This window comes from Malaya genurostris, chromosome 1 (genome assembly GCF_030247185.1).
Source record: "Malaya genurostris strain Urasoe2022 chromosome 1, Malgen_1.1, whole genome shotgun sequence".
Classification (NCBI taxonomy): domain Eukaryota; kingdom Metazoa; phylum Arthropoda; class Insecta; order Diptera; family Culicidae; genus Malaya; species Malaya genurostris.
In genome coordinates, this window is record NC_080570.1 from 131,965,882 (window position 1) to 131,979,404 (window position 13,523).

The 13,523-nt window shown below is 37.0% G+C and overlaps 1 protein-coding gene across 7 annotated transcripts in view; it reads left to right on the forward strand.

Moving 5' to 3' along the window:
• The window catches only part of LOC131425804 (AMP deaminase 2), an 84,087-nt gene that overhangs the window by 16,486 nt on the left and 54,078 nt on the right, over window positions 1-13,523 (forward strand). For 2 of the 7 annotated variants that reach the window (XM_058587992.1, XM_058587993.1), the window contains exon 1: window positions 11,120-11,371. The exons of 3 other annotated variants lie outside the window; for them this stretch is intronic. The gene's annotated coding sequence lies outside the window, so the exon portion shown is untranslated. Of the gene's footprint in view, window positions 1-11,119; window positions 11,372-13,523 lie in introns of those variants that run through there. 2 more of the 7 variants (XM_058587994.1, XM_058587995.1) reach the window with 1 other exon arrangement.

The window sequence follows — 13,523 nt, forward strand, 5'->3', positions numbered from 1 at the left end:
GGAATTGCTGCCCTATGTGCTGTATCGAAACTATTTGAAATAATAATACTGAACTTCATCACTCATCACTGCTCCAGCTATATATCTGATACACAACATGGTTTCATGCCTAAACGGTCTACGTCCACGAATCTTGTGTCGTACACATCATACATCATTCGATCTATGCAAGCGCATCATCAAGTCGATGCCATTTACACTGATTTCTCGGCTGCTTTTGACAAAATTAATCACCAGATTGCAGTTGCCAAACTCGAAAGGCTTGGGTTCAGCGGTTGCTTCCTCAAATGGCTTGAATCATATCTGGCAGGTCGAAATATGACTGTGAAAATAGGAGACAACATCACTTCACCATTCATTGCGAGCTCCGGAGTTCCACAAGGAAGCCATCTGGGACCGTTCATATGCTTATTATACCTCAACGACTTGAATTTTTTGCTGGAATGCATGAAGCTATCATTTGCCGATGATTTCAAATTGTTCCATCTCACCCAGGATTCTGAAGATCCCGCTTTCTTACAAACTCAGTTAGATGTATTCTATAACTGGTGCAATGTTAACAGGATGGTACTAAACGCCTCAAAATGTTCCGTCATCTCATTCTCTCGCAAACGAAACACGATCACGTATGACTACTCTATTTCGACAGCGGTTTTGGAACGAGTTTCATCAATCAAGGATTTAGGAGTGTTATTAGATTCTAAGCTCAATTTCAAAGATCATATTGAGTATACTATATCTAAAGCTTCTAAGATGCTAGGACTCATGTTCCGCATTTCAAAAAACTTCAACAACGTATATTGCCTGAAATCGCTTTATTGTGCTTTAGTCCGCTCTACCCTTGAGTACGCTGTCGTTGTTTGGGCACCATATTATCAAACCGATAAGCTGCGAATAGAAGCTGTTCAGCGGAAATTCGTCCGTTTTGCTTTGCGTCGTCTGCCATGGAGAGATGCAGCCAACCTTCCAAGCTACGAAAATCGTCGTAGACTCATCAACCTTGATTTGTTATCAGTTCGTCGGGATACTTCCAAAGCCATTTTTATTGCGGATTTGATCCAATCCCGAATTGATTGTGTGGATCTTCTTCCACAGCAATGCTTCAATATCCATCGTCGTAACTTGCGGGTAAACTCTTTCTTCAGAATCCCTCGTGCTAGAACAAACTATGGATTTAATGAACCATTTGCTAGTGTGTGTCGATCATTCAACGTTTGTTCAAATGTATTCGACTTTCATTTGTCCCGCAGCACTGTAAAAAACTTATTTTCAAGATTTTTCGCCAGCCAGCTTTCCTTATGAATTGAGGGTTAAATTATAGATATTTACAGAAGATAGCATGATAGATTAGTTTACGATAACGTGCAATATGTATCATTTGGATAAATGTAATCTGTTGGTACAAAAAAATAAATAAATAAATAAATATCTGTGTACCCCTAGGAGGAATAAAACTTATTTTCATTTTTTTGCACATATCATCCTATAATTCCGGAACCGGAAGTCGGATTCAAATAAAATTCAGGAACTTTATACGGGGTTACAAGACCTTCCATTTGAATCTCAGTTTTTGAAAATCGGTTCAGCCATCTCTGAGAAAAGTGAGTACAAAAAATGTTACATACATACATACATACACACACATACAGACATTTTGCGTACTCGAGGAACTGAGTCGAATGGAATATGACACTCGGCCCTCCAGGTCTCGGATCAAAAGTCGGTTTTAATAGTGATTGCATAACCTTTCCATATGAGAAAGGCAAAAAGTTTTGAAAATTTCTGTATTTATGCCGTTTGTTTTTAGATTCTCCTTGAGAACATTGAATTTAATTTGTTATAAATAATCGTGAATATTAATAACAATAATTAAGGGTATAAAAAGTGTATGTCACCGCTTTAATTTCTAAGCATTTTGTAAAAATAACTAAAATTTGAAATTTTTTAGTGTTTGTCATTTATTTTTAGATGTTTTTGAGTATAAAAAACTGCTAGTTTAGCCCTATTTGTAACTGGTTTTATTAGCAATCCAATTATGTATAAAAACATATAGGTCATCGCTTTGAATTCAGAGATATTGTAAAAAATCTCATCTTTTTTGTGGTCTTCTGTTTACAGTTATCTCTATAACTTTAGGTAGACAACTCTATTTCACGTATGTTTTAGTGCATCGGAATCCGGTAATGGCGGAAAAAGTAGTCTCGTTAATTACCTATGAAGAGTTGGGCTGACACAAATGTTGATTGTCATCACTATTTTTATTTATCGATGTTTACATTACTTTACTTAATGGCGTTTTCGTTTTTAATTTGCACTACACCGGTGCAGTGCTACACTGAGGCATGAATAAACGAACAAAAATGACGAAAACATAAACAGTAACCATTGACTACAATAAACGATTCCATTGCATAGAGCTACACCAAACTTTTGATGAGTGCTACACCAGTGGTATCGGTGCAGAAAAAGTGTAGCACTGGTGTAGTGCAATTGGTAAAAACGAACGGTTTAGGTGCAGCTTTCGCTACACCGGTGTAGTGCAATTTAAAAACGAAAACGACATAAGATTAAATACATAGATTGTATATGCAATCTCTTTGTTTTTCAATCGGGGCCTGATGCAATCGTTAGCAATTAAAAGCACATAGAAATGTTCCTAAATATTATGACAAGTTCCAAGCATGACTTTGAAATAAAAAATATTTTCACTCTAATGTATCTTAATTGAATTTAAAACAAAAATAAACCACAAACAAGAAAATACCGAAATCTTGTCTGTCTATCTGACTGACAAACGGTAGACACTGGTTTTTACGCTTTGTTTCTGATTTTTTTTTCTAGAGCAGCCTCCAACTGGGACGGAATTGCCGGCGTTCGGTTTGTACTGAACGTTTATTTTAGGATTAAAATATTGTGGTATTCTATTATTAAGTAGAAATTATTCCACATGTCTTCCGCATGATGCACAGAGAGACCCTTCTTAAATATTGTTTAATGAGCGGTTAACTATTCACAAAACGTAATGCCAAAATGCCCCGGTCAGATCACAAATAATAAGTTAAAAAGAATGTACAGTAAGTCTAGTTGCCGGTAAAACGACTGTTAGTCATTCACTAGATGACAGACTGTCTGTTTGTTGACCCTGACTTTTCCATGTGCGCCACAGACGTCATCGCTAGCATTTTTTAGTCGTTAGGAGTACTCATCAGTCATAACGAGGAAAATATTGTGCAGTGTGACTTCTCACCTGCTATGGGTTAAAATAAACTTTTGAAATCGTATAAACTTAAAACGCACAGGGAAAATAGTTGTGATTGACATTTGTAAAATCTAAAAATCGTTTTCAAATTGTCATGAGTGAAACGCCCAATAAGAATCGCTATCAACAACAATTCAATTTAAAAAAAAAACGATCATTGAAACATTGAAAGAACTTATTAGGGACATATCGTGCCCGCCGTACTCTTCCGACTTTGCCCCGCACGACTATCACCTTTCTGCATAGATGGGAAAGTAGAAAAATAGCTTGTCGAATATTGCTGGCGGAGGAGTTATCATAGCGATATGACTATAATTGAATGTCGTGGCACCCGAGCACAGCAAAGCATGCTCAGTTCTTCTAGTCAATTAAGTTGTTTCTTCATGTGTTTCAGATACTAGTTTAATTGGTAAATTTTTTTTCCTAGATTGGAGCAAGGTACGGGTTCGAGTCCCGTCTATGCGGTAGCTTTTTCGCGGAGTTCATTACATAGTTGTGTTCGCATGTCATTTTCCAATCTGTTTTCCTCGTTAGATACTGATCATGTTGAAAACTAGCCCCAGGTGGCTTTACGTCTTAACAAGACTGAAACAAATCATTGAGCTCGTCGAATATTCTCTAAAAATTTTATTTTTTGGTCTCTAATTAACCTGGCACATGGACGAAATTTGTAGAATCCGAAACTCAATATTCTGAATAAATAAATTTTTGGATTTCCCTGAAAATTTATTGCTTTCTCTATAGAAACAACCAATAATCTCAGTTCACACCCCTGTCTTTGTGTCTTTGGTCACGAATGGTTTATTCCGTTCGGAACAATTGTAACACGTGGGCTGGAAAGTCCCGGGCCCAACACATAGATGGCGCTAGTTCTATTTGATTTTTCACTGCTTCTTGATAAAAAAAATACCATTCAATCGAAGCAATGCCTTGAAAAGTGTTATGTCCGCTCCATCAGAAACAACAATAAAACGTTGGTTTGCTGACTTCAACCATGGTCGTAGAGAACTCCAGAAAACATAAAAACATCCACAAAATCTTTTTGAATGATCGAAAAGTTAAGTTGCGTGAGTTAGCTAACATCGTAGAGATATCAAAAGAACGTGTTGGCTTTATATTGCATGGGCATTTGACTATGAGAAAGCTCTATTCAAAGTGGATGCCGCATTTGCTCATTGTTGACAAGAAAGGAGAATGTGTTGATGATTCTGAGCAGTGTTTGGCCACGTTTAAACTTAACAAACCGGAATTTTTGCGACGATATGTGACAATCGATGAAACATGGATCTTCACTACGGAATCAAAACGATCGTCATCTGAGTGGACCGCAACTAGTGAGCTTCGTCCAAAGCACCCGAAAGCACTACATGTGCGTGGTGTAATATTTATCGACTATCTTGAGAAAGGAAATACCATTAACAGTGAATATCATATAGCGTTATTGGTACGTTTTAACGCTGAAATTCCACAGAAACGACCGCATGTGGCATAGAAAAAAATGTTGTTTCATCATGACAACGCACCGTGTCACAAATCAATCAGAACAATGGTAAAACTACATGAATTGAACTTCGAATCACTGCCACATCCGCCATATTCACCAGATTTGGCTCCCAGCGACTACTGGCTGTTAGCAGATCTGAAAAAATGCTCGCCGGTAGAAAATTTCGCACGAATGAAGAGGTTATCGCTGAGACTGAGGCCTATTTTGAGGCAAAAGATAAATCGTTCTACAGAAGTGGTATTGAAATTTTAGAGCGGAGCTGGAATGATTGCGTTGGTCTTGATAGAGATTACATTGATGAATGAAACTAATTTTGAACAAAAAAAAATCGTATTTTCTTCGTTAGGCCCGGGACTTTTCAGTCCATGTTTTATATGGCATGTTAGATCAGGTACTTTGAACTGAATCTCACCAATTGAAGTTGTCTGTCTGATTGTTGACCTAAAATCCACTTTGATATCGGTCTCGACATCAATGACGCAACACCGGCACTTTTTGGCAACTTCGTGTAGAATTTCCGGAAGCGCACTTTGGCAACACTATGCTTACGTTCGTATCGATTTAAGAAATCTTGAACGTTGAACGTTTTCCACATGGATCGTTTCTTAGTTCTTTGGCAAAGCTTTTCGAAATACTTTTTTATCCACAATAAAACGTTCCGATTCCACATGAAATGAGCAATCAGAGCTGTCTTGTTTTTACTCTCGGATTTTTTTTTCCAATTTTTGGCTTGTGATTCACCGTCACTCGAAACTGGAATTTTTGAGTACTCTTGAAACGGTTGAATGATGTACATTCGTCAATGTTCCCAAGATGTAATACGGCAATCCAGGACTTTGGAATTGAGTGAGCGAAAACTAGGAATAGACAATGTCTGAGATATAAGCGCGAAACTGACGTAGGACTGTAATCGAGTTATGGATAAGAATTTAATAAGGAAATTTTGTTTATTTTTTATTTTGAATTTAAAAAAAAAGTTCTTTATGGTACGACTTAAAAATTATCTTAAATACTAAACAAGCTGTTCCGGGGCCACTCTTTTAAATATCGATTTTCTCTCCTATGGAAGAATACATCGAAGTTGGATTTTTGGGATTGATTTGAAAGTTTTTAAAAGAACAACTGCGGGCAGTTGGGTGGGTTTATGTTTTTTTTTGTCGATGAAATCTACTAGTGGCCACTCGCCAAATCTAGCCAACACTTAACGGGACCTTTATGCGCTTCAATGAAAGTTAGCTCGCGGTGTTTTAGGCTTTCTTTCTTGTACAGCTTCGAGTCCATCGTTTTATTCATCACGAATGCTTTGGTCTTTGCTCCGCAGCTGCATATCCTTTGCCAAATCATCATTTTTTTTTTGAAAATTTGTTCATAAAAGCAAACTTAAACTTTGCAAGAACATCTCCTCTATTCTGAGATTTTTATTGCGAACCACGTTGGATTATCAAAGTGGGTGTGCATTTTCATTAAAACATTAATGTTCGTTCAATTCTGTCGTAAATCTAGTTTTGTATGTGTGTGTTCATTAGATGACAGTTACACTCAGAGCAAATTCGATGGCTCTAAGGCACATTTATGACACATTTGTTAAGGGCTATTTTATTTGTTACTTCTTTGCTAAAGTCTAATTTGCATTAAGGAAAATTTCATGGCCGCCATTTTGATGTTCTATACCGTAGCATTTATTGACATCAAATAAACTTCGAAATGCAAAAACGAGGAAGATAATAGACTTTTATGATGCATTTTCAGAACCTATGCACAAGTTTTTACGCCACGAAATAGATTTATACAAAAATGACGATGAATCACAAAAAATCAATATATATAAAAATGCAGAGATCATTCTTTGTAATCGCATCACGTGAGAACAGATGGACGGATTTACATGATTATTTTTTGTTTGATCAGTTTTTACCCCCACCGGGTTCGTACATCTAAAAAATTTAGAAAATTTTCTGGAAAAGTGAGAAAAATCCATAAAGTTGTTTTGTATGGACAATGGAATTTTCCACTGTAAAAGTCGCAAATGATTGCTAGATCTACGATTGATGTTTGGCGCGCAACGAGTTGCATAAGTGTTAGGCCGTTTTAGGAAAGAATACTAGATCGTTGAACAAATTGTTTGGCGCGCAAGGAGATGTTTTGTATGGAGATTTCACATGCATTGAGATTTCAGCACAACATTGATTCATGTTATTTGTCATTTCGAGTCACGTGCTTAATTGGATATCAAAATATTGCTTACCAAATGACTCAATAACGGAATGCATATGACTGTTCTAGAAAACCGCTGTAGGCAGGAGAAAAAGTTCTGATATCGTTTACCAGTTGATGGATTATGTGAAATGGAGTCAGATAAATAATATTGGTCATCATGAGCGCGACTTTACCAAATCAGAAAATTTTTGATTGAATCAATTAAAAGATTGTTCTGTAGAAGCGCTAATGTCAAACTAATACATTTTTCTTGCTTTCTAATGATTTAGCGCACATAATAAGTGGCCATTAGATATCAATGTTCAATATGTTTATCATAATGGATTTATACTGCCATTTTATATTTCATATTCTGTGAAGAATGTTCAAATTGGCATAATCAATATCAAATTAAAATTTATGCGACGTCTCTCTAAGCAACCAAAAGTTCCACAGTACCTGACAGGCCCGGGTTGGGTTTCAAGAGAAGGTTCAAGGGAGGGTTCAAAAGCAGGGGGGCACGTGTTCAAGAGATGGGGTGGTTCAAGGAGGGTGGAGATTCAAGGGCGGGGAAGACGCACAAATTTGAAGGAAAAGTCAAGTTATTTGCACTTTTATATATTAGGTACTCTATTGTTCATGGAACCTATTGTTGAAAAATCTTCCATTGGGTGGAGAGAGGGGGATGAACAATACCCACTTTATTAAAGCCCTAAAATACGCATGGCACTTTTTGGCAACTTGAATATACAGAACAAGTTCTGAGAAAATTTGCTCGCTGCTTAAAAACTGTACCAGGAACTGCTTCAAAGTTTATTCTGTTGCGTCGGGTGAACATTCAAGTATGAGTAATTCCTTAAAACGAACTGTTCAGAATGGTTTGTATTAGAGATGGGCAAAACAGTTCATTTCAAAGAACCGTTCAGTGATGTAGAGTTCTGTTGAAAGAACTAGTTCTCCAGAGCCGTTCGTTCGTTCTTTTCATAGTTGGTTTGTTTGTTCAAAGACTGAACGAGAACTCACTTTTGTAAGCTTAAGCGAGGAAAAAAAGGTCCCTCGAAATAGAACTGAGGTTTCGTGACGAAACTTTCTTATTAGTACCGTCCTTGAAAAAAGGTTGAGTGAGCTTAAAAAACAAAAAAAAATCCCCTCAACTTTGAACTGATAAACTACCGTTCTCGAAAAAAGAACTATAGTTCGTTCATTCTTTCAAAAGAACTAGTTCGCGTTCGCGAACGAATTGCCCATCTCTATGCTGTATGCTTTGTATGTATGTGTTAAGTTTATCAATACAAAATTCTGGTTAGTGAGCTTTTTTATCCATTCCCGAAAGCAAGAATTACATCTGGAAGAGAAAGCGTGGCACCTTATATCCTTTATGTCGAAGCCATTAGAGAGAGATTCTTTATTGACTCAAAGGATGGGATGACAATATGTGCATTTGATCAATTTTTTCTTCACAGAAGTATTTCACATTTTCACATTAATTTTTGGTGATATTGCTTTTTTGAGCTAAAGCGAACGTGTGTCGAATTCCGTTGATTGTGGGATAAGTAATCAGAGAAATAATGGAGATAAACGTTAACTACTTAGTCGTTTGACAATTCTGTTGTCCCAAAACATAAATTCGAACAAATAATTTTTTGGAGAGACGAAGTTCGACGGGTCAGCTAGTAATTTTCATAAATCATGGAGACTTTCGCTAAAACTGCATTACAACTACTACGAGTATTATACACAAACTGTGAAGGATCTTATTTTCTTGATCCAAAACTATGTTTTGAGCAAATATATAATTGCCTCGCAAAAAATGATGTTGCCAATTATTTCTTCGGGAAATGTGAGAGCTGGATATCTTGTTAATATGATGTCTTTGCTTCAACTGAAAAACAAACTATAATTAGTTTCAATATAGGTTGGAAGATACAAACAGCGTTGCCAGGTTGCCAGATTTATCTGGTAAGTAAATGCCAGATTTTTCTCGCTACGAACCGAACCACGAACCAGATCTTTTGCCAGATTTTACAAATTTTCCAAGATTTTACAAATTTTTTCAAGATTTTACAAATTTTCCAAGATTTTATCAGATCTCACCATATCTTAACGGTTTTGACCTCTATACGATAGGAGGTGAAGACATTTTTTTTTTGCTCACTGAAAATGAGGCCCGCTCGAAATTTCCTTGTATGTATATAGTGGGACCCAGACAAATCCAGATAAATTTTTGAATCAGGGACAGATTTTTGAAATAATGACCTGGCATCCAAAAATACAAAAGACTTCGTTTAACATATACAACAACATTGCAATATTCGAAACTTACTTCACTGTTCCACGTAAAAACATTATTGCGCACAATCGCTTCAAATGAGCTCAAATTCTGAATAAATACACTTTCCATTAAGAATTTACGGCATTTTTACATATCGGTTTAGAAATTTCAATATGAATGTATCGTAACAAATGCGAAAAACATCAAAACTTTTTAGCTTTTTAATGGATTGTTTTACTTTGACACTTCTCATGAGTTTTTGGCTAATACACTTGTTAATAAAACCAATTTCATTTTTGTTTTCTTTGTGATGTTTTTCAGCAGTGATGATGACAAATAGAGTTAAATTTTCTGATTTTGATCACAAAATTAGTTGAAACTGCGAATTTCGTTTTGGAATCAAATTTTGCTGGTTTGTGTCCAGGATATTCACCAACTAAACACATTCTCTAAAAACAAGTCTTTTTCCAGCGAATTAAATTCTGAATTTCAACTAATTTAATAGTTATTTTGGAAATTTTGTTGTTCAAATCAGCTCATTCAAAAACAGTCATACGAATTAGGCGCAGAGCTAATTTCGGTCGTTCCGTGTGGATTTTCAAAGCAGCTTGTTCGTTAATTATTTTCTAAGAACTTGGAATAATGTTTGAAGTAAGTCATTCCCGCATTAAACATTCCCGTTAATTTTTGTAGTTAAAATATAGTAACATTTTGTTATGAGGTGATTTATGCCCCAACTTCCCATACCCGTAAAAATCTCGTAACTCATCCACATCCTCATGAAATGTTAACTTGAGTATCACTTCTGTATGCCACCTGCTTTTTTCGGAAATGTCATGACGATTGCCAACTCTGGCATTCCGCAGTTGGCGAGCCGGTAAAAAAACGATTCGATTCGTGTCCCAATGATAAATGATCGTTAAACATCTGAACGCCTACGAGGCGTCTATCGCTTGAATTGTGATATCCCACTAACAAAACAAGACAAAAACATTCAATATTGGGTCATAAAATTAACAACAAAGAACGATCGTGAAGTACCATGTTTTGAGTCAGTCCATTGAAATGCTTTTCTCATTTCCTACCCTTTATGAAATTATTCGATAAAAAGAAAATATTACAGCGTTAGGCACACCTACTCTATATTCCCTCTGCAGATTGTCACTGTAACTTGTAAATTAACCAATCACGAAACGGAGTTCAAGAGCAAAGATAAACAAACGGTTTTATTTGATGGAGCTCGCGACCTAAATCATATTGTACTCTTCACAGTTGTAACACGTACCTACAGTCAACGAGGTCGGCAGGACTAAGGAAGCTCACCGTGTGAAATAAGACCGAATCGTTCAAGTTCAAGAGTGCTTTTGTAATCCAAATAAAAGTTATTATTCATTGTCTGGATTGCACAGAATACCACCAGATTGTTTTGTCGATAATAGTGTGTTTGTATTAAATCGTGAAATTGTAAACAACTTCGCCAACATTCAAGATAAAACGCTTCTGTTCAATAATGCCAATGGGATAGAACCAATCACGGGACGCTCGGAAAAGTGCAAATCATGAAAAAAAATTCTTCTTGCGTGTGAGTTAGCTAGGGATGTTCGGTAGATGGTTGCTGTATTTTTTATCAAATAAACTAAACGCTCTAAATATATTCACTAGAATCAGATAGCCGAATCAGAACAAATTTGATAAATATCAGTCCTTGCTAACACGTAAAAATAGCTGCTGACTTTCACAAAATCTAAAGTGCCACCGTAATTGTACAAAAAAAACGGAACATCCCTGTCCGGTTCGCCATACACACTGGCATATAGACAAACCCCGCTCAGCACCACCGCGGTGGCGACGTTTGACAATCGTGCGCGCGCCAACAAAGATACCCAAACAGTCAGTGAATATCTAGACCGTGCAGTGAAAACAGTGTCTGCGTGTAGCGTGTAAATTAGCGGAAAGTTCGGAAATTTTCTCGCTTTCCGCCGTTGTGCAAAATTGTGTCAAATTCTGTTTCAATTAGAAAAATATTTGCGATTTTCCAACAACCAGTAGTGAGCATTTCCCCGGGCGGTCGAAGTAGCCGAAGCATTTGGTAGAGGAAAATAACTACCGTGGATTCGTCAACGCTGGGCGGTGTGGTTACGTAAATAGTCTAATCGAAGCGCATTTTTCTCAGTTTTCCGTCCGTAGATGGGATGTCGGAGAAAGTCAAATGCGCAGCAACATGACACGATCGTTCTGAGCCAGTTTTCTTTTTTTTTGTTGTGTATGTTTTTGAGTGCTTTTTGACATAAGGATCGGACATGTGACAGTTGGTTCATTTTTCGCTAGGAGAAAGAAAATCTAGTTCAAAATAATTATTCCGAGAGTGAAAACACACGGGTCGGGGACAAAGCGAATGCCGCCGCATCCTTCCGACGGTAGACGGCTGATTGTTGTTTTGGTTTATCCACCCGCCGCCGACTCGGTCATTCGCGGTCAATGTCCCGCTAATTTGTGTATTTTTGGGTGTCAGTAGTGCCGGCAATCCTACCCTACGGGTGCAAGTTCAATGTCAAATGGCATTTTAGATGGTCAGTTACAATAGTTGCATCGATGATTGAGAAAAGTATGTTAAGTGGGGTGCCTGTGCTTTTTTTTGACAAGCTCCAAATTTAGGGGAGGATATTGTCGTGATAGATTTGTTTTCGTTGTTGCTTGAAAAAAACAAAGAACAACAATTTTTAATACTGAATGGATGACCTAAACTGAATTTTTGTTTGAGTGTATAAAACTCATTCTTGAATAACTGAAATAGTGCAGTATTTTTTGCAAGTGAATTTGTGAAAAAATCGACTCCCTTATAGAATCAACAATCAACATACAACTGGTATTAATTCAGCTGTTTTGACATGAATACGTATTACTATACAATTAGGTGCCTTTTCAAAATTCGCTATGTGGAAGAATGGGTAGAACTTAATCGTGAATATTTCGAGTTGCTCTAAACCAGTGATTCCCAAAGTGGGTTCTTGCTCTTTTTCAGCGGATAGTAAACTCAAAATTTACAACAGGTGGACAAAGAGTTGAAAATAGTGGGCTTCGCTAGTGAAAAAACATCTTTCCAAGTTAGGCCCTGAGTAAATGTGGAAAACTTTCCAATCATTGCGAAATACTTGTGAGATTTGAAACTAAAAAAATGAATGCTTAAGTGGTGTTACGGTCAAATAAGAATGAGTGAAAAAAGTTTAAATGTTTCATAAGAAATTCAAATCATTTTTTTTCCAGACTCAATCCACACAAAATACAGAAAGAAAATTCACATCCAGGTTCAGAATTCAGAATTAGAATCCAGGTCCACATTCATGATTCAGGGGTTTGCCTCGGATCTCTATTGAATTTACAAATACAGAATTAAGGTCCTGAATCCTGCTTCTCGGATCAGAATTCATGTTCAGATCCAAAATTTCGTCAGGAATTCAGATCCAGAATCTTGAATGTCCATGTCCAAAACTGAAGCTCAGGTCCATGTTCAGAATTCAGGTCACGGAAATCTATGAATCCCTGTCAGGTGTTCAATTCTAGAACCGTTCTGGTCCTGAATCCAAATCCGGGATCAGGATTCTGGCCCAGAACCAAAATCCAAGGCCAGGTTGAGAATTATTTTCCTGAATCCAGATCCAGAAACCAGGTGCAGGTAAAAACTCAGGCAAGAATTTTCAGCATCTCGTTTCACAATCCAGTTTCATACTAAGAATTCTGGTTCAATCGAAGAATCGAAGTCCCGAAATTAGATTGAGAATTCAGAATCTGCACTCAGATCTCAAATTTATATTAAGAGGTTAGGTCAAGTTATTACATTCAGGTCCAGATTCGGAATCATAACAGAGAACACTGATTCAGGGTCAGAATACAGATCCAAGGTCAGAATCTTTATCCAGAATGCAGGAACAGAACTCTGATCCAGAATTGAAGTCCTTAATCAGGCTACAAAATTTGGACCTTTAATCGAAGCCCAGAGTTCTGTTCCTGAATCCAGGTTCAGGTTCAAAATCCACAATCAGGATCAAGTTCCATGTACACGATTCTGGTGCATGTATCGGATCTCTGTCAAATTATCAGAGTAAAAAATCTTGTTTAGAATCCAGAATCCTGCTTCAGATTTAGACTCGAAATCTACGTCAGTAGTTCAAGTCAAGAGCTTAGGTTCAGGACTAAAATCCGAACCCATGCTCAGAATCCAAGTGCAGATTTCAACTTCTGGTTCAAAAATTTTCTGTTTGAATTCTGGTTCAAAATCCATGTCCAGATTCAGT